This window comes from Castanea sativa, chromosome 2, assembly GCF_040712315.1.
Source record: "Castanea sativa cultivar Marrone di Chiusa Pesio chromosome 2, ASM4071231v1".
NCBI lineage: Eukaryota > Viridiplantae > Streptophyta > Magnoliopsida > Fagales > Fagaceae > Castanea > Castanea sativa.
Window position 1 is genome coordinate 43,448,412 of NC_134014.1, and position 21,790 is coordinate 43,470,201.

A 21,790-nucleotide genomic window follows, 5' to 3' on the forward strand; every position below is an offset into this window, starting at 1 on the left:
AATTGTTTAAAACGTTTACAAACTTGGTGGTCTATTTAAAGGCTTCCTTAAAAAAATTAAAAGCACCTAAAAATAAGGAAATAAAACGAGGAAACCTAAAATTTTGAAACCTACAAATTAAATACTAAAATTAATAAATAACAAAAATCTAATTGTAGATTATGTCCTACATCAGTTTATTAAAATTACTGTTTCATTTTTTTTTAAATTCACTTTTTTTTTTTGGGTTGTTGGACTACCATAGTTTGGCCTTTATTGCATGTTTGTTGAGCATAGAGAATTATATACATTTTTTGAAAAAATGTGCACAGTTCTATACATTTTTTTGAAAATCTATGTGAAAATATATAATTTCTTATGGTCCTTGAAAAATTGTATACAATGAATGTACGAAATTGTGTACATTCTTTTGAAAGATTTGTACGTGTAATATATATAATTGTGTACATTATTTAAAGGTTTAGATATTGCATATATAAACTTTAACACTATTAGTAATTTGAGAAGAAAATTTTTCACACATCAAAAAACTATGTACATTAAATATACAGAATTGTGTATATTTTTTGAAAAATTTTGTACATCGAATATATATAATTGTATAAATTCTTTGACAAATTTTATAGGTAGAATATATGTTAGGTTCTAAAACTTTAGGGACTAATGTATTAGAACTTCAACATATAATATGTTGGCAAACTATGATCAAAACATTTAGTCTAGGTTTAGGCTTGCTCAAAGTTTGGTTTAATATAATTTTGGAATCGAGTAATTACAGGAAATTACTATTCTATTTCTGCAAGGCTTGATCGATTGAATAATAGACTCGATCGATCGAGAGTCGTATCTGCAAAATTATAATTAAGCCCAAACAGCAGTTCAAGCCTATTAAGGATTAGGGTTTCAGTTCTACTTCTTCTAATATATAAAGGAGACCCTAAGCACGTTTTTAAAGAGTTTTTTAGAGAGATTAGAGTGCATCTTGTGCCTCTTTTGTGCATCTAGGATTTTGTACCCAAAAGCTCTCTGATACTCTTTATGCTGTGTGTGTGAATCTTTTGTGAGAGTTAAAGGTGTTTGCCTACACATACACTTAGGGTTATCAAGATCTAGATTGAAGTTAAGAGCTTGGTAATTAATTCAGTTACAGATTCAAGAGCTCAAAGATATACAAGCGGGAGTGCTTGTGCTTGTTGGGAATTCACGAAAGAAGTAGTCCGTGGACTCGGAGCTGTCACGTGGTCGTGATAGTAAGAAGTAAGTTTCCTACTAGAGGTAGCAATAGGATGTTAGTGGTCTAAGTCGCTATTGTGTAAACTTCAATTCTTTCATAGTGGATTCTGTTTTACCTTGAGAATAGCTAGGTTAAATCCTCCCCAGGTTTTTTACCAGTTTGGTTTTCCTAGGTTATCATATTGTTGTGTTCTTTATTTTTCGCACTTTATAATGATATGATTTATATGTGTTAACCTAGATCTGCATAATTTACCTAAGTTAATCACTTGGCTAAATAACTAGGTTAAACTGGTTGTGTTTAAGGGGTCTAAAAACGTACAATATACAAAAATATGATAAAATGTGTACATTAAATGTACAAAACTTTTTACATTATTTGAAAAATTATAGTTGCTGAATGTATAAAATTATGTACATTGTATAAAATTGTGTACATTAAATATACAAAATCATGTACATTCTTTGAAAAATTTTGTTCGAAAGAAAAAAAAAATACACTACCATAAAATTAAAAGGTAAAAAAAAAAAATTTTAAAAAAACCCTCAACACTCTTGTTTACGCTAAAAATGCAAGGTGTGCGCTTCTTCTTCTACTCTTCCACTCTCTCCAAGAACATTTCCTTTCTCTCCTCTATTCCAATTCCCAAACCTCCTCTTCCATTCCATTAATCCTATTCTATTGTATTCAATTAGAATCGAAAGAAGAGCAAACGTAAAATTACCATTATAAATCTCGGTAACAATTTCTCACTTGTTTACTTAATATGTGAATAAGGTAGTAGTTTATTACTAGAGAAAGAGTAAGAGCAAGACTTAGATACAGTAGTTAGGTGTTATTCTTTAGGTTTTCTTTTTAAGATTCTGTCATGTAGATTTTTTTCTCATACAATGGAAGTATATGTTTTAGTTAAGTAGATAAATCTTAATATGAGAATTTAAGGAACAGCACCTAAAGTACTATGTCTAAATTTTGTCTTTATTATTAATGTTGTGCCAAAAACAAATTAACTCGTAATTGGTGCTAAGAATGAGTAATTCTTGTCCAGTTGATAAATAAGTAACCTTTGCAAGACATAAAAGGAGTGCCCAGAAAGCTTAACATTGCATTCATTGAAATCAGTACACAAAGAAATGGTTTTCTCTTGATCTGTGTCTAGGAAATGTAGTAAAAATTGTGATTGATTTTAATGGAAAAGCTCATTACTTTGAGACTGAAGATATCTAAGACTTTTTTTGTATGATTTTGGGAGTAAGACTACTTACCAGTACATCTCCCAAACCCCAGAAAGCTTGACATTGCATTTATTGAAATCAGTACAAAAAGAAATGGTTATCTCATGATTTGTGCCTAGGAAATGTAGTAACAATTGAGATTGATTTTCATGGAGAAACTCATTTCTTTGTCTCAAGGGTTTCAATGAAAGTATCTAAGACTATTTTTGTATGACTTTGGGAGTAAGAGGACTTACCAGCACTTCTCCTAAACCCCATAGAAATATGGAGAGCCTTGTGCATTGGGTTCGATCTTATTTTGTTTTTTGAGGAATGAAAAAAAAAAGACCATCTTTGCAAGACTTGAGGACTAGCCCGATAGCCTCTTGACTTCTATTCTGACCTGTGTCTAGGAAATGTAGTAACAATTGAAATTGATCTTGATGGAGAAGCTCATTTCTTTGTCTCAAGGTTTTCAATGAACATATGCTTCTAGAAGCATGTCTTGTGTGTAATATTTAATTGGTTATTATCAAATAGACAGCTGCACAAAATCAAATATCAATTTTCCTGTGATGTAGTAATTTCTATAATCTTGAGTAATAATAAATCCCATTATTTAATTTTTAAGTTCAGTGATGTAATAAACTGATATTTCTTGATAGCATTTGATGGGTGCTCTCTCTTTTGAAAATAAAAAGGGGAAAGTGTTGTTGCTAGCTAAAATTCAATGTGCAGATACCTGAGCATCTACTTCCCAGGGTTGCGATTGTTGGAAGACCAAACGTTGGTAAATCAGCACTATTTAATCACCTTGTCAGGGTATTTGATTAATAATTCTGGCTTTAGATTCTCTGATCGATTAGTATTTATGCCTTCCTGTACTGTAGGAATAAAAATTGGAACTTCCATGTGTGTTTTCACCTAGTGAAAGTTGACTTTGTTTTTTTGATTAATAAGGGGAGCAGGGTAATTGTGGTGGATGAACTGGGAGTTACTAGGGACCGCTTGTATAGTAGATCTTTTGGGGAGAGTATGAATTTATGGTGGTTGATACTAGAGGTGTTCTCAATATTGCAAAGTCACAGGCTGATGTTATGGAAGACTTGGCTATTACCACAACAATTGGTATTGATGGGATTCCACTGGCCTCCATAGCTAGAGGCAACTGTTGCCAGAATGCCCTCAATGATTGAGAGACAAGTTACTGCAGCTGTGGAAGAAGCATCTGTATATTTATTGTTGATGGACAGGTATGGTGCATGACTGTATGAATTAAATGTACTGTCTGTCTTCTTGCCATTATTTTGTACAAACTCTTGAACTTTCTCTTTCAAATTCCCATGCTATTTAATGCTGGAAAAAGAATAGTATATATATCCTTCGTGTGCTTGAAATATAAAGGTGTTCTCGTGAATGAATGTATTATATTACTTTACTTTGAGTGCTTCTGGTCAGATTGCCCATGGGAAGAAGATTTGAAGTATGCTAAAGCTCTTTGTAATTAGATTACTAACTCTACTTTACTCTTAATCTTTCTGTTGTCCAATAAAGTTTCAGTACGATGAATTACATTTTTTTTAATACATTTTATGCGGGGAGGGGAGATTCAAAACTTAGATGTCTCTGTTGAAAAACCCCTAAAAATGCCATTTTATTGGTAATTACACTTGCACTGGGCCTTATTAGTCTGTTCAGGATTCATGGCCAAACCTAAAATTTTAGGGCTAAGGCTTGGTTGTTGTTGTGGTAGTATTTACACATGCACCTAGTGGGTCATGACTCATGAACCTAGTGGATCATGACTCATGAACCCACAACTTTACCCTTTGCCTTTTGTTTCTTTCTTTTTTTTTCTTTTTTCTTTTTTTGACATGGAACCTTATTAAGGCAGGGCCCTTGGACTCACCTCTTGAAGAGTAAACCACAAATACACGACCCCACCTGCCAGCACCATGTGGGAACTCCTAGTGGGGACTGTACTTTAGATATCCAGTTACCCTCCATTTCACTTTTACAAGGGGAGGAGGTCTCATTTGAGCTAGAGAGCATTAGTGTCTAATGATTTTACATCTTGTCACAATTTTATACTCCCTTTTTCCTTTGGACTTAGTCATAAATTGATACCCCTTGAAATGAATTTCTGTAGTCACATTTGCTAATACCTCATTAAAAAAAAAAAAAAAAAAAAGTAGTCACATTTGCTAATACAGATATTACATTTGTTTGGATGAATTGCGCCCATCTGCATGATTTCAATGAAAGGCTTTTGCTCTTACATTTCATAGATACAACCTTAGCTTGATTTTATTGTGTGGTTTATGCAGAAGAGGGGTCTTACAACTTAAATTAATTTATCTCTTTCTTCGGGTTGATGTTCCATTGAAGGTTGTGCATCTGACAGACGAATATTGGAGGAATGTGGTATGCAACTACGCATTGCTCCTCTGAGTGTATCTTCTTGGATAATGTTCAATTAGCACTCACTTTTCGCTTTACCTTCAGCTCAATTTCTAATGCTTGTTAACTATATATTTTAAACTTATAACTGTTTGATGTTCCTTCGTGTCTATGAATTCAACTATCATAATATTTTAGGTCAGTCTTTTTCATTGCTTGCATATTTGTTTTTTTACTAGAGGAAATCATGACGGACTTAATGTGGCCATTTAAGTGCTGAGAATTAATGGTCAACTTTTCAGGTGTCTTACAATATTGAAGAGTATCGATGTGGCCATATGTTCTTTGCAATACAAGAATAAAGTTTTGTATATTGTCAACTTAATTTAAAAACTATACCTTTCACCATTGCAAAGTTACATATATTATTCTTTTCTCTCTTAAGCGTATGTCATTTTTCCAGGTGCATTCATGGATGCCATCAGCAGTATGGAGTTTGACTGTGTTGCTTCCGGACATTTTGCAAATATCATTGACTCCTCTACAGATCAGATGGATAAAACCCTTCTGTTTTAGAACTATCGAAAGACATGGTATCTTCATGAGATACACATCACTGCCTTCTATCATTTCGTGTCCTTTTTGGGTTTATTGATATTCTTTATATATCATAGATGTGTCCAAAAAATTTTGTCTTCTTAAATATGAGCTTTATTTATGATCAGATGCTTTAGATTGCTACTCGCACTTCTTCTTTTTTTGCTGAATTATAAACCTCTATTATTCCACACAAAAAAAAGGCCAAGGAAGGCTTACAAAAGAGAAAGCTTGGGCCCCTGCCCATCTCTGACCAGGGCCATGGTGGTAGCCCAGAGCTATTACAAAAAGCTGCCCAAAGGGCAAGGAGATAGGCCAAGGAATTCCCTTCTCTTCTAAGTTCTAACAAAAGAAAAATGAATATCATCAAACTTATATCAATTGACCAGTGGGGAGGAGTTTCACAGTCCATTAGAGGTGCCACATATGTAATTGTTATGTATATGTAATTTTTATGATCATGTCCCGGAGGTTTTAATGTTACTTTAAGATGATATCTTTACAGTCATTGAATTTTGAGCTTGCAAGTGGGTACTTGTAGTTCCCTAAATTCCTATATGAGGGAAGAAAACACAGGAGTGATTTTATTGGTTTCTTTTGCCATATGTACACAGATCTCACTTTGCAAAGGAGCACAATTTTTTTTTTTTTTTAATTTAAGTTCTCAAGCATATTGTCTGGTTTTAACGCATTCTAACTTTGAATTTTTAGGCCAGGGATCAAACATACTTCCTTTCGCATCTCTGCTCAGCTCAAGTGACTTTTATTTCCACTTGTTTATTATTCAAAGGTTAGTTGGGACTAGCTTTACTATAAAGGCAGAACTTTACTTGAAAAGATTGTATTTAATTATTTTCATTCTGTTTCACGTTATCTAATTTGTGAACAACATTTGCTGAATATTTTGGAGTCCTTGAAAACTTTAGGTGGAAATTATAGATTGTAGTTGCTAAAAGATGCCAGATACTGCATACGTATTATCAAAAAGGATTGTTCTCACTCAATTTATTTGTGATTATGATTACAGTGCAAATTTAGTTACATAGATGCTGCCATGAATATTTTGCCTTTATTCAGTGTTTCTCATAGTTAATGGGAACCGAAAGGTCTGAAACATCCACAATCGTGTATGGTTAATACAATCTTTTTTTTTTCACTAATTACTTGTTTGCTGAAGCAATTTATACTAATGCTTGCTCATTGTAGGTAGCTTTAAGTGTCACTTTGTAGAGCACTTGAATTCGTGTCTTACTATTCTGATTCCCTTCTCTTTTTACCTCTGCCCAATGGCCTGCAGGAAGAAGTCCGTAAACTTGCTACAGATTTTATTTACCTAACAAAGATAGAAAGGATTAACAAGGAATATGCTTCCTTAGGACACGATTTATTTATTTCCAGTACTCATCCGTCCAAGTAATTATCTCCTGGTGCCAGCATTTACTTGTTTACTTGAATCATATAGGAAAGTGAAGTAGATCACCCTTAAATCTCAATCGTCATTCTGTTAGGTTTTGTTTGCTTTAAACTTCATTCTATTATTTTGGATGGTGAAGTTAATAGGAAAGAGTCAGAATAATATCCTTTTGCTAAGCAACAGAAATACCATATTATTATTCTCTTTATCATGTGATTCATTCATACTGAAATTATCTGTTATGGATTTATTTTGAGTGGCTGTTAAAAATAATTTTCATTGTGGTTTCTTATGAGTGGATTTATCATGAGGTTATGAGTGGGGAATGCATTCATCTCCCTTTTTTTTGGGATACAGATAAAGTTCAGTGAATTTGTCACTAGACATATTGGGGAGAGATGGAAGGTGTAATATTGGAAGCTGAGACAGGAGCTTTCCTTGGCAAGCATCAAGGTTTTTGGTTCTGCACAATTGGTCAACACCAAGGTCTACGTCTCCCTGGAGGACCCTGGTATGCACTCTCATTATTTATTCCTGCCTGGCATCCTTCCTTCAGTCCTTTGTTTGGATTACTGGTTCCTCCACCATCTCCTTTCTGGGCTTCAACGGTTCTTTATGCGTAGTTATGTTGTGTTTTCTCTGAGATGCTCTTCTCTTGTACACTTCTTGTGTACTTGGGCAGAAGAACCCAATTTTCATGTTTTAATGAATTTACTTATCAAATAATAATAAAAATGCCAGCAATTGTTTCTGGTATTGGTTCATAAATGTCATTCCATTCATTTATGAGTTCTATTTAGTGGTACAAGCATACCGATCAAAATAAAGTAAATCCTTTTTTCTTGCTTTTAGTTGAACATGCTCAATACATTTTAGTCACTATTGAAGTGTTGTATAGGATACGTAAAAGTAGCAGAGTGGCTGTTATAACATTTCTTTCGCATTAATTATAGCTTTTGGGCCAAAATTGGAATTTAACCATGATTTCCCAACTATTTAGTTAGTAGGCACGGTTCTGAAAGTATATATTTTAGTAACATCTTGAGTCTTAAAGACTCGATTTTGACCTATAAATCGAGTCTTTAAGGCTCGGTTTTTAAGTTCTAACGAGGTCTGACTTGGCATTTTTTCCACATGGATGTCACATGTAAATCGAGTCTTAGAGAGTCGATTTATATATCGACCCTTAAATACTCGATTTGTATGTGACGTGTTCAACACGTGGAAGCTAGCTGATCTGCGGGAGCCACCTGGGTTTTTTGAAAAATAAACCAAGTCTAACGCCTCTCTCACTCTCGTGCAGCCCTCTCTCCACTCTCTATCACTCTCCCTCTCACTCTCCCTCTCACGCCTCTCTCACACCCTCTCCACCTTCTCACGCTCGCGCCTCTCTCACTCGCACGCCTCTCTCACTCGCCCTCTCCACTCTCACTCACTCAGTCTCCACTCTCAAGCACCATCTCCACTCTCACTCAGTTTTTTCAGGTATGATTTTCTTATTGTGTGATTTTTTCATGTGGGTCTGTGGTTTTTGTTCCAAATTTATAATTGATCTGATTGTTTCGTGTGGTACTCTGTTTGGTTCCCAAGAAGATACGAGAATTTTTTTTTATTTGTTAATTTAGCATGAGGAATTTTCTATTTGTTAATTTTCCATTTGGTACTCTGATTGATTTGATTGTGCTGAGATTGTCGTGTTTGAGAAAATTTAAAATGAGGAAACTTCGCCACTCATTGAATCCAAATCAGTCTGAGGTATCCAAGTCTGTAATAAGTTAATAACAGTAACAAATAGAAAAAGAAATAAATTTGCCTGTTGATTGGATTAGATCTTACTTTAAAACAGGTTTAAACATGCAAATTGTATCACATATCAATGTGAGATTTTAGCAGTCTCTACTCATATGGTTGGATTTGTAGACAATTATGTGTGCGTTTAATTATTTGAGTTGTGGACCTATCTGATTTAAGTATTTATGAATATTGAACGGAAAACAAATTCTATTTGCCTATGCACATGCTTAGTAAGAAATCAGAACACAAAAAGGTTTACATATTTTTTTTGAGCTTATTCAAGATCAAATATTTGTTAGAGTAAATTGATGCATTTTAAAATGTGTTACAGGCACAAAAACTACATGAAGTTCATTGTGTGTGCGTGTGTGGATTTGCAATGGAAAGAATGAAGCAATTTGAAAATAGGTAGTAATTACAAATGAATTTCACCAAAAACTAATTGCTAGAAAAAACAAAAGCAATTTCCTGAATAGTCTTAATCACTGAATTTCCTTTCAGCTATTATCCCTCAGTTGCCATTAAGGTCAATGAATCACACAGCTTTAGGAACCTCCAATCACAAAAATCATCAATTTTACCATTAAAAAAAACCAATTCAACTTTTAATTTCAGTTAACCTCCCCAAAGTAGAGACACACAAAAAGACACAAATACATAGACAACCAGACAATAGAGATAAAACACAAATTGACTCATTAATGCAGTAAACAAATAAAATTCAAAAGTAAATTTGTATATTTGTATAAAAATACTAATTAAATTATATAAAAAAGACAATTTTAACCCACAACAGTCTTAAGTTCATCTTTTGTAGACGGTGAATGCAAGTGGTTTCACATAGAATAATAAAAGACATGCATAATAGATTCTCCAATTCAACAAACCAATGCAATTGAAAGACAATTTGAAAGCAATACCTTCAACAAAAGATATCTTGAACCATTGGATTCATTAAAGCAACAAACCAATTCAAACACACACACACACATATATATGCATTGAACCAGGCTGCACAATTTTATTCAATAAAACAATAAAAAAGCACACCCAAGCTCACACATGTATATGAGTTAACTTGAACAGTTAGACCATTTGATTCACTCTAAAGCAATAAACTCTCACACACACAAAGACAAATATGGTTTCAAAGAAGGGTATTTGGCATGTCATTGAACCGGACCAGATAACAACAACATAACCAGTTAAAACTGTTTTCACTATGGTAAATTGTAAAAATAAAAAATAATAATAATAATAAAAAAAGAAAGAAAAAAACCAGCTGAAAATTGGACTCAAATATTTTCCTAATGCCAGTTTTAAATTTTACATTCACACACACACATACATAGGAGAATGTTGAAAGCCTTAAAGTAGATAGTAGAATGTTGTAGTGGCAAAGTCACAATTGCAATCACTCATTTAGAAATATAATGCGTAGTTTTAAGAATTGGACCTGCAGCTGTAAACCAGATCCAAAACACATCACATGGCTGTATACAAGCATAATATATATAATTGCCCAGGGAGAGAGAGTACATCAGATGCAAAAAACTGGATTAAAGCAGTCACTGTTCATGGGCACTATAGTTGCCCTCTTAGATACAGACCATACAGATTTAACCACAGTACGTCCGGCTCACAATCAGATTTAACCACATCCAAAGTACTATCATTGCTGGCATTATAAGCAAAAGTTGCACAACGCAACTAATGTAACGAGTACAATGGATAGCTACTAGTTCAATTACAACAACATTCAGTAATAAACAAAATAACAACTGAGTCGATACAACATAGTCTACATAGTCGCCTAACACTTGTCCATACTGATACAACATGGTCAACATAGTCGCCTAGCACTTGTCCATACCGAAGATAACCACAATTCCCATGTACATTGCCATTCCAAAATCGAGTCTCTGCTCATCTAAAAGACATTAAAATACGATTGTTAGTTCCTAAATGTGAAGAACAAAAAGCAAATGAAATTCTAAGCATATTATATCAAAACAACGACAGCACTTGCCTAGTTTGTAGCACTACCGCTTGTCAAAGCCCCACGGGAACCACTTGTCGAAGCCCCATGGGAATTGGGACATCTTCTGCGGTTATGCCCCTCTTCATGACACACTCTGCATCGCTGCCTCGGTTGAATCTCCCTTAAGTTTGAATCTAGGTTCCAACTTCCCCGTTTTCGTCGTACCCCATCCATTTCATTCCTTATTCTTGACTTCACAGGACGACATTTGGCCTGCAACAAACTTGGGTCAGGCACCTACCATGGTCCGTGAACGTCCCTCCACAATGACTCTAACTTTGGCACCACAAATTGATGTGAATATGTGTGAATGGCATTGTCCAAACTATAACATGAGTCAATATAGCTAGTCGCATTGAGATGCAATTACTGCAAAACTTTAATTGCATGTGAACAAAGGATTTTAATATTTTGCCACTTTCCACAACCACATGCTCTATCAAATATGCGCACTTCATGACTGTGGTTTCCCCCTCCACCTCTATGATCGTTGTTCGGGGTAACCACTTGATATACACCAGTTTCATGATTAAATTCCTTTAGAGTGTGTCCTGAAGTTTTATCGACATTTTTGGTATAGATCCCCATTGCATAATCACTCCACACCTTACCTCGAGAGCGATCAAAAGTAATTTCTTTATGTCGATCATGGAAATATGAAACAAGTTTGCACCAAGTGAACTCAACCATTGCAGCAATGGGCAAACCGCGAGCACCTTTAAATACCCCATTAAAGCACTCAGAGATATTGATTGTCATTGCCCCGTAACGTCTTCCACCATCATGTCACTGGGTCCATTTGTCCACATCCTCACTCATTAAGTATGTGTATGGCATATAGCATATAGCGTTCAAGATGGGGATCATCAGGGTCTACACTCCTTAGTGCATTAATCTCGACATCCTTAATGGTTTGCATTTTGGACTTAAATTTAGCTTCATGAGTCGCATATCCAGCTTTCACGGCCAATGCCTTTAGAGTCGAGTTATCAAAGTGTGTATTGAAGTTGCTAGCAACATGTCAAAGGCAATATCAGTGAAATATCCGTAAGCTTCCGTCATCACCTCTAGGCCACTCTGCAATGGCGCATTTGATACCTTTATGTCGGTCAGAAATAATGCAAATGCCCTCGTTAGGTATCACATGCTCTATCAAAGTTCTGAGACACTCTAAAAACCACCATCACTAGCCCCTGACTTCTTGTCCATAATAGCAAAGGCGAGAGACAAAACCTTTTGGTTAGCATCGGTTGTCATTGCAATCATCAACACCCCTCGATATTTACCATGCAAATGAGTCTCATCAATACTGATCAATGGCCTGCAATATTTGAATGCAGCAATGCATGAAGCGAATGCCCAAAATACATAGCGCAGCAACCTAGTACCATCTATGGGTCTAGGTATGGTGAAATAGCTGTACTGGGTACCCGAATCCTGATCCAAGTATGCCAACAACAACTTTCGCAACCTTTGGTAAGACTCCTCCCAGTCCCCAAATATCTTAGCAATTGTCTTTTGTTTTGCGTCACATACCTTATAGTAAGAAAACTCATGTTTATACTTAGTATGTCTGATCTCCCAAAGCTCATCAATACGAACAGTGTGATTTTGTCGCAATTTTCCCACAATTTCTGATGCAACAAAATTAGAATCTATCATTTTACCGTCTCTTCGCAAGCCAAATGGTATACAACTATGTAAACCCACATAAAACGTGACCATCCACAAACCATTAAGTTTAGCCTTCATGAATGCCCCAACGTACTACTTGCAGTTGGTGTTAATGCATACGGCACATAATTTAGTTTTGGTTGACCTCCGGATAATAAAATTTCTATTATCATTTGTTACGTATATTATCAATGCATGCTTCACCGCCTCTTTATTTGCAAAAGTCAACCCTTTACTAAAATGCATCCCATCTTCCCAAGTAGAAACAAATGGTATCTGAAGACGTGAAGGATCAACCATATTTTTTCAAGTATTTGCGTAGAATTACTCGGCAGGAGGTGTATAGGCAGTTGTCGTATTTGTATCATGCTGAACGCCAATATCATTGTCTACATCACCTTTATCATGGTACTCCATATTTTTCTCTTCAAAATTGGGAACGAGTTCATGGTCATCCACATTCCTGTCAAAGTCGCCTCACTCAATCCTCTCTTCGTACTCATCCATATCATCAAGATTTTCACCATTATTTGCAACATGATCTTTATCTTCATCTTCGTCTTCCTCCTCTAAATGTGTCTCTTGAAATTGGAGTGTTTTACCGATATTAGCAGCATGATCTTCAAATGGGAGCATATAACTTCCCATTGTATAACCTTCCATTGTAGTGCATCCATCATCTAGGGCTGTAAATTGTAAAGATGTAATTGTTTGTTGCACCTCCTTAGTATCAACTTCTGCAAGCGGCTCCAAACTTCCGTACAACTCAGCAATATTTACTTGGGGCATTTTATGGATTCTATTAAACATGATCTTTACATGTTTGTTTTCTTTGATCACCATATACCCATAATTTATCCATTCATGAAGGACTTCTTGTGGATAACGATAAATAATATTTATGTCATAATAAGCAGGGTTCAAATTCAATTCTTCCATTATTGTCCTCTTCAAATCATTCAACGTCTTCAACTTACGACGTATCATCATGAAGTAGCATTCGATACACGTCCCGCTAAATGGGAATCCGTCAATCTGTTCAGGATTGGCAAGGGGTCCATCGTAGTATACATTTATATCAATATTCTTCAAAGATTGTAAAACTATTAGAGTCAAGTGTAATATGTTAGTGACATATTTTATCTCTTTCATTTAACATCAATTGCAAAACTTTTTCTATCTACTCAAAGTACAAAAATTACAACTTGTCACCCCACATTTGCATATACTCACCCCACATCACATACAAACACACTCAATCATTATCATTATTTCATACTCAAGCAAAAAAAAAAAACTAAAGACAAATATCAAACCAAACAACAGAAGAAATTCATGATACATACCCATGATAAAAACCTAAAAATATAATCAATTATTATAATTTCATAGCTATATGTTTCTTTGAACCATGTATGTCTTAAAGATATTTATTATTCATGCTATATACATCTTAGAACTATGTATGTCTTAGCAACACATTTTAGCTATATACATACCCATGATAAAAACCTAACAAATAATTAATGATTATAATTTCATACTCAAGCAACAAAAAAACTAAAGACAAATATCAAACCAAACAATAAAAGAAATTCATGATACATACCCATGATAAAAACCGAACAATACAATCAATGATTATAATTTCATAGCTATATGTGTCTTTGAACCATGTATGTCTTAAAGATATTTATTATTCATGCTATATACATCTTAGAACTATGTATGTCTTAGCAACACATTTTGGCTATATACATACCCATGATAAAAACCTAACAAATAATCAATGATTATAATTTCCATACTCAAGCAAAAAAAAAAAAAACTAAAGACAAATATCAAAACCAAACAACAAAAGTCATGATACATACCCATGATACAAATATATCTTAACACTATATACACTAACACTAGCAAAATCCACTAACACTTTATACACTAAACAACCAACAGACCCTTACCTAACATGAGGATGTGCAAATATTCTGAGATTGTATGAGTGAGAGGGGGAGTGAGAGAGGGAAAGACTACAATGAGTGTTGGGATTGTATGAGAAAGAGAGGGAGTGAGAGAGGGGGAAGAAGACTTGCTGAATGTGTGTATGACCCGAGAGACCCAGACAAAAAAACCAGATCTGATATAAGGACCTAAACATGATTGCCACGTGGAGTAATTTTTCACCACAATTTAAAAATCGAGTTTCTGAGACTCGATTTCACTTTTAGCAAACCAAGCCTCTAAGGCTCGATTTCCATGTGGCATCTACGCGGCATCCTATTCCACAGAAGTCGAGCTTCTAAAGGTCGGTATAGAAATCGAGTCTCTTTCCACGTGAAAAAAGCGCCAAGTCAGACTCCCTAAGAACATAAAAATCGAGCCTCTGAGGCTCGGTTTATAAGCCCAAAATCGAGCCTCTTAGGCTCGAGATGTTAGTAAGTAATATACTTTGAAAAAGTGGCCTACTAAATATATTGTTTGGAAAACGAAATTAGTTTCTAATTTTCACCATAGCTTTTGTTGTTTTATTAGTAAGATTATACTCCTATATAATTTGATGATGTGAAAATTGGCTATTATCAAATGGAGAAAGTTTAGCTACAAAATTGGTTATAGCCTTACGCTATAACCTTACTTAGTGTGCGTTTGGCTCCAGCTTAAAAAGCTAGGTTATTTTATTATTTCGCTCATTTTTGCTACTATTTAAGAGCTCCACTACACTTTTTGGTACTATTTATGAGTTCCACCGTACTATTTCAACTAACTTTTACCTTTATCTACAGTACTTTCAGCAAAAAGTTTTCAGTTTTAGCAAAATAAGCAGATCTCAAATAAACCCTTAATATCTTTTCATTTGAAGTAAATTTTGACGAATCTATTATTGAATTACATCTTTTTCTTATATTCTTCATGCTTGTAAAATTTCTAAAAAAATAAAGATCATTAGTTATGTTATCAATAAATTATTTAAATTGCAAGTTTTTGTAATTTAAAATTATGCACAAAATATAGTCTTATAGATTATATAGTAAATCATATCCAATTGGCACAAAATTTGACATGTATATTAAGAGCATAAGAAACATATAGACCAACGTTTAGATTTTCAAAATATATATTAATGTTAATGATATTGAGTAAGGCTACAACCAATTTTGTAACTAAATTTTATCCTTATCAAATACTTGTTTGAAATTATGATACTTTTTACACTTGAGTGTTCTAAAGTATTGATTCCTCTAATAGTTGTTTTCAACCTTTGTTTATTTCAGATGAGGCTATTCTTGTTTATTCCAACCTTACCTGCCCTTACCAAGGAATTCTTTTGTCGAGGAATAACACCTTGAGAAGCTTCCTTGAGTAATTAATATAACACATAAAGACACACTTTAACTCAAAAGGCATAAGCCCCCAATGGATATGTGCTCAATTATGTTATATTAACCACTCATTCTTCCCATTTTTATTCAATATGGGACTTCACTCACACGTATAACCTAACAATCTCCCTCTCACGTGTGAGTCTGCCTCTCTATGGGCTTCAAGACCTCTTTGTGGGCCATGAACGAGTTTTACTCACTCCTCCTTGCCTAATGGGCTTTTCACTTCATGAACGCGTCATCCATGGGTCTCTCGTACGCCATCCATGGGAACCACGTGTCAACCCCGCACACACATTTATGGGAACTCTGCACGTCCATGGGAACCTCGCATCACACCATTATTTAGCACCATTAGCAATATTCCTTTGTTGGGCTTTTTTTTTTCTTCTCCAAGATCTTTGTGTGTGGGCCGTTTAGGCTTTCTCTATCCCCGTTGAGTAGGGACCATGAATACCTCACCACCTTTACCGCACACCACCATGGGCTCTGATACTACTTGTTGTGCAAAGCCTTTTTTTCTACTGGCAATTCAGTCAATTCCCATGTCTGATTCCCCAATAAGAAATCCATCTCATCCTTCATGGGTAACTCCCACTTGCTTGAATTCTCATCTTGCAAAGCTTCATCATAACACTCTGACTCACCACCATCAGTCAACAGGAGATAATTTAGAGCGGGTGAATAACATTGTAAAGGTCTAATGGTCCTGGAAGATCTGCAGACTTCAGCTATAGGTGTACTCTTATCTATTTACATTCTCCTTATCTTCTTCACCCATTTTTAGGACAGTACTTTCAGTCAATTCATCTAAGTTGACAAACTCAGATTTATCTTGATTAATCCCTGTAACATCTGGCACTATAGTTGACATGTCCTTATACATAACCTGTTCATTAAAAAACACATTTCTACTTCTAATGATTTTTCTGTTTTGTTCATCCCAAACCCTATAGCCAAATTTCTCATCACCATAGCCAATGAAAAAACATATTTTAGACTTTTCATCAAGTTTACTACGAGCATCAAAATCAACATGAACATAAAAAATACAACCAAAAACTTTTAAATGGGAAAACTTTACCTCTTTACCGCTCCAAACCTCCTCAGGAAATCTGAACTCCATAGGAACTGATGGTCCTCAGTTTATCAAGTAAGCTGCAGTGCTAACAACATCAGCCCAAAAAGTTTTTAGTAGTCCAATATGCAACCTCATACTCCTAGCATGCTCATTGAGAGTTCTATTCTTGCGCTCAGCCACACCATTCTGCTGTGGTGTCCCAGGAATGGTCTTCTCCATCCTAATTCCTTGTGCAGCACAATATTCACTGAACCCTCCATCTATGTACTTTCCTCCATTATCTGACCTCAAACATTTTACTTTCAAACCTATTTCTGTCTCAACCATAGCCTTCCACTTCTTAAAAGTTTCAAATACATCAGATTTATTTTTCAGAAAATAAACTCATACCTTTCTACTTGAGTCATCAATGAAAGTGATGTAGTACCTTGAACCTTCAAGGGATGCAACCAGAGAAAGCCCCTATAAATCAGTGTATACTAGCTCTAATTTATCAGCCTTCGGTGTCCTATCAATTTTCAAGAAGCTCACCTTTTTTTGCTTTCCTGAGATGCAGCTTTCACACATGTCAAAATCAACAAACTTCAATTCTGGTAGTTTCCCTTTTGATAGCAACATCTTCATCCCTTTCTCACTCATGTGACCAAGTCTGCGGTGTCATAGGCTTATATCAATACTTGCTTCAGCAACTGCAACTGTGTCTCTTGGACTTGAGGTCATATTTAATGTACCATTCTTCTTTCCATGAGTCAATACTCTAGCTCCCTTTGTAACCTTCCAAGTTCCACCAACAAATAGTATTGCATGCCCTTCATCATCAAGTTGTCCAATAGAAATCAAATTTCTCCTCAGGTCAGGATTATGTCGAATCTTCTCCAGTAACCAAACAGACTCATTGGGCAACAATATCCGAACATCTCCCATACCCACAACATCCAAGACTGAAGCATCAGCCAAATACACCTTACCAAAATCACCTACAACATAATTCTGTATGATTTCTTGGTGTGAAGTGGTATGAAACGAAGCTCCTGAGTCCAAAACTCAATTATTACGTGGACTGTCTACTGTAAGAAGTAATGCATCTTGTACCTCTTCTATTACAGCATTAGCAGAGTCATCTTCATTCTTCTTCTTAGGATTTTTGCATTGCCTCCTAAAGTGACCTGTTTTCTCACAATTCTAGCATTGTACTTGTTGGCCTAATCTAGATTTACTTCTGTTCTAGTTAGAATGTCTGGATTTTGATCTACTCCGGTTTGAATTTCTATTATTACCTCTGCCTTTTGTCTTTAGGTTTAGGGCAAAACCAGATCCTAAGGTTTCACCTGCATCTCTTCTGCGAACCTCCTCAGCTAGAATTAAATCTCGTATGTCGTTGTACTTTAGCTTTTCTTTTCCTATAGAATTACTTATTGCCATCCTCATTGCCTCCTAACTATTTGGCAAAGAAGCTAAAACAATCAATGCATGGATCTCATCATCAAAATCAATTTTTACAGACAACAATTGATTTGTGATAGTGTTAAATTCATTCAAATGTTATGCTACTGATGCGTCCTTTGCCATCTTTAGATTGAACAGTTTCTTCACCAGATGCACCTTGTTGTTTGCTGACGGCTTTTCATACATACTAGACAAAGCCTTCATCAGATCTATAGTAATTTTCTCCTTCACAACATTGTGTGCAACAGATCTAGACAGCGTTAACCTAATAACTCTCAGTACCTGTCTGTCAAGAAGATCTCATTCCTCATCTTTCATAGTGGTAGGTTTTGTCCCCAAAAGAGGCAAATGCAGTTTCCTCCCATATAGATAATCTTCAATCTACATCCTCCAATACGCGAAGTCTGTGCCATCAAACTTTTCTATTCCAGACGCCTTTCCTACTTCCTCTACCATTACTCCCACTTAAACCTAAACCTGGCTCTAATAACATTTGTCAGGGAATAACACCTTAAGGAGCTTTCTTGAGTGGTTAATATAACATAATTGAGTACATACCCATTGGGCTTAGGCCTTTTAGGTTAAAGTGTGTCTCTATGTATTATATTAATTACTCAAGGAATCTCTCCAAGGTGTTATTCCCCGACAAGTGGTATCAGAGCTCATGGTAGTATGTGGCAAAGGTGGTGAGGTGTTCAAGGTCCCTACCCAGTAGGGACAAAATAAAAAGCCTAAACAGCCCACACACAAAGATCCTGGAGAGGAAGAAGAAGAAAAAAAAAGGCCCAACAAAGGAATGTTGCTAATGGTGCTAAATAATGGTGTGGTGCGAGGTTCCCATGGACATGGACATGCAGGGTTCCCATTGATGTACGTGCGGGGTTGACACGTGGTTCCCATGGATGACGCGTTGATGAAGTGAAAAGCTCATTAGGCAAAGGAGAGTGAGTAGGACTTGTTCATTGCCCACAGAGAGGTCTTGAAGCCCATAGAGAGACAAACTCACACGTGAGGGGGAGATTGTTAGGTTACACATGTGAGTGAAGTCTCACATTGAATAAAGATGAGAAGAATGAGTGATTAATATAACATAATTGAGCACATACCCATTGGGCTTAGGCCTCATGGACCATATTGTCTCTCATGCAGGTATGTTGTTGAGATGGATGTTAAAAACAATATGGTGTTTGTGTCAAGAAATTACTTCTCATTTGACAAAAGAAGATGCATATTTCATGTTGGCTCCTTAAAATGGCTTAGTGGGTTGCCTCCAAATTAGTAATATCAGCTCTAATGCTAGGTAGAAGTGTCCAACTTCTATTGCGGTAATTTTTCATTAATTTAGTTCTAAACATACCATAAGCCTTATTTCCTCACTACTCCCTAATATAAAATGATCTGAAGCAGACACTATGCATGACTCGCTTAGTGAATAATAGTCCTCTAAAGAACGCCCATCACATACTAATAGGCATGCTATGAATCCTACTATGTCGTTTGAAATTCCCCTGCAGAATTCCAAGTCCATAATCGTAGCAACTCAAACTCACATGTCTCTATAATTTTTCAGGTCTTGGTTTTTACAACTGCAGTTTGGAAATGGAACTTGGTCAAGATGGGTGTGAAGACGTTGCGGTTGTCCACTTATTTGAAGATGATCAGGGTCTGGCAGCTGGGTGGTTTGCAGCCTTTTATCAGGGAAGAACATGCTTGGGAACTGGCGTAATTTTGGTGTCTTGGGATGGTTAGGGGTTTTCCTGTGTGTGCAAAGGCTCTTAAAATTGCAAGAATCAAAGATAAATCAAAGCTTGGGAAACTAATTAGGATAAAAGTCTCCTCTAGTGGAATCTAATAGAATGATGGTCCAGAACTTTGTAGAGGACTATGGAATTCCCATGTTGCAGACACTAAACAGAGAAGACAGGCTTGTAGGGAAGAATCAATCTCTAGATTCCCTGCTAATTGGCTACAAACGATTCAAGAGAAGTGGAAGCAAATCTCTTAGCTTTTGTGATCTCAAGTGCTGGAGAAATTGACCATAGTGGGGGAGAAATCATACAACTGACAGTGTGCATCCAGTATAAAATCCAGCAAATGGGTGGGAATAATGCTTCAGTACTCTTACTCTATGTTTTGGTGGACGGAGATTTTAGTATATTCCAGCCATCTTTCCCTCTCCTCTTCCCCCGTTCCACACATACCCTTATGATCCGTTTGGATTGAGGGAGAGGGAGGGGAAGTAGAGTAGAGTAGAGTAGATTTGGCCCAAAATTAGCTTATTTTTAGCCAGCTCTACTCTATTCCCCTCCACTCCCTCTCCTTCTTCCCTCCATCCAAATGGGCCCTTAGTGATTCTTGTATTGAGGTAGAAAGGTAACATGGAAGTTCATTACATAGTTTGAAACCTTGAATTGGTCATTGGGTTGTGGCAACTATTTTACATGACAACATTCTTTGAGATGAGTTGATTGCCCGCTTATTCTTTTTCATGGGGTGGGTCGAATCTGCAACAATTAGCTGCAGATATTAATGTATCTATAATTAATGTTGTATTTGAACACAGTTTTAAATCCCATTGACTAGCTTAAATCATTTTGAGCTTCAAATCATACTAAGCTGCAACTTGCTATCGGTTAAATGTTGGGAAAAGGATCATCTCCAATTGCTTTGAAATGGAGAGAGTACATTTTATGAGCAAAATTGCACACAACAAATTTTTTTTTTTTTTAACACCACCTCATTTGAGATAGCTTCTATCATCCCTTAAAATAGAATTTTAAATATAGCGCTACTTAACCATCTGATGGATTTTGTCCACTTTTGGAGGAATAAAAATAACAAATCCAATGACAAAACATTTTTTAGCCACTATAAAAAGGGTATCAGCTATGAGTCTAATGAACCTACTTACAATAAATAAATAAATCAATATTTTGGGAGTTTTTTATTATTTATTTTTTAAATATATTAGTAGTTCTTACTAATTAAATTTATGATAACATCTATTATTCACGTGAGAGAGTATATCACATCACTAACCACTGTTGTAAGTGCACAATTGCACCTGGCCCCAAGAACAGTTATGGGCTCAGGCCTAATGAGCCTTAAACAATATGAATTTGTAGAGTGTGGGCTTGAAACCCAGGTTAGAAGTGTGTGAGGATTCAATGACAAACTAAAGATTGCAAGTACTTGGAATCAACAAGGAATATTGTAAATCAGCTTCCTCGGATGTAAGCCGAGAGTTGTTCTTATATTATATCTTTCTCTTTGTTTCTTTTTCCTTTTAGGTTACAAAAAGTCCGTCGTCTCTTTTCTGTCTTAGCTCCTCCTTAAATACTACTCCTTTGAATACTTTATACACATGTTGCCCCACCTCCCCCTTAGCTTAGATATTTCTTTTCTCAGTGCCTTTGAATAGTAACCAGAAGTTTCTCTTCCACTGTTCAGGTGTCACTTCCCCATAAATGCGGCCAGGGTGGTAGGTGCAGGGTCTTTAATGTGGAGGTAGCAGC

The 21,790-nt window shown here is 35.7% G+C and overlaps 1 pseudogene; it reads left to right on the top strand.

The window, feature by feature from the left end:
* Positions 1 to 3,627: 3,627 nt before the first annotated feature.
* Positions 3,628 to 20,280, top strand: LOC142625376 (uncharacterized; annotated as a pseudogene).
* Positions 20,281 to 21,790: the final 1,510 nt, after the last annotated feature.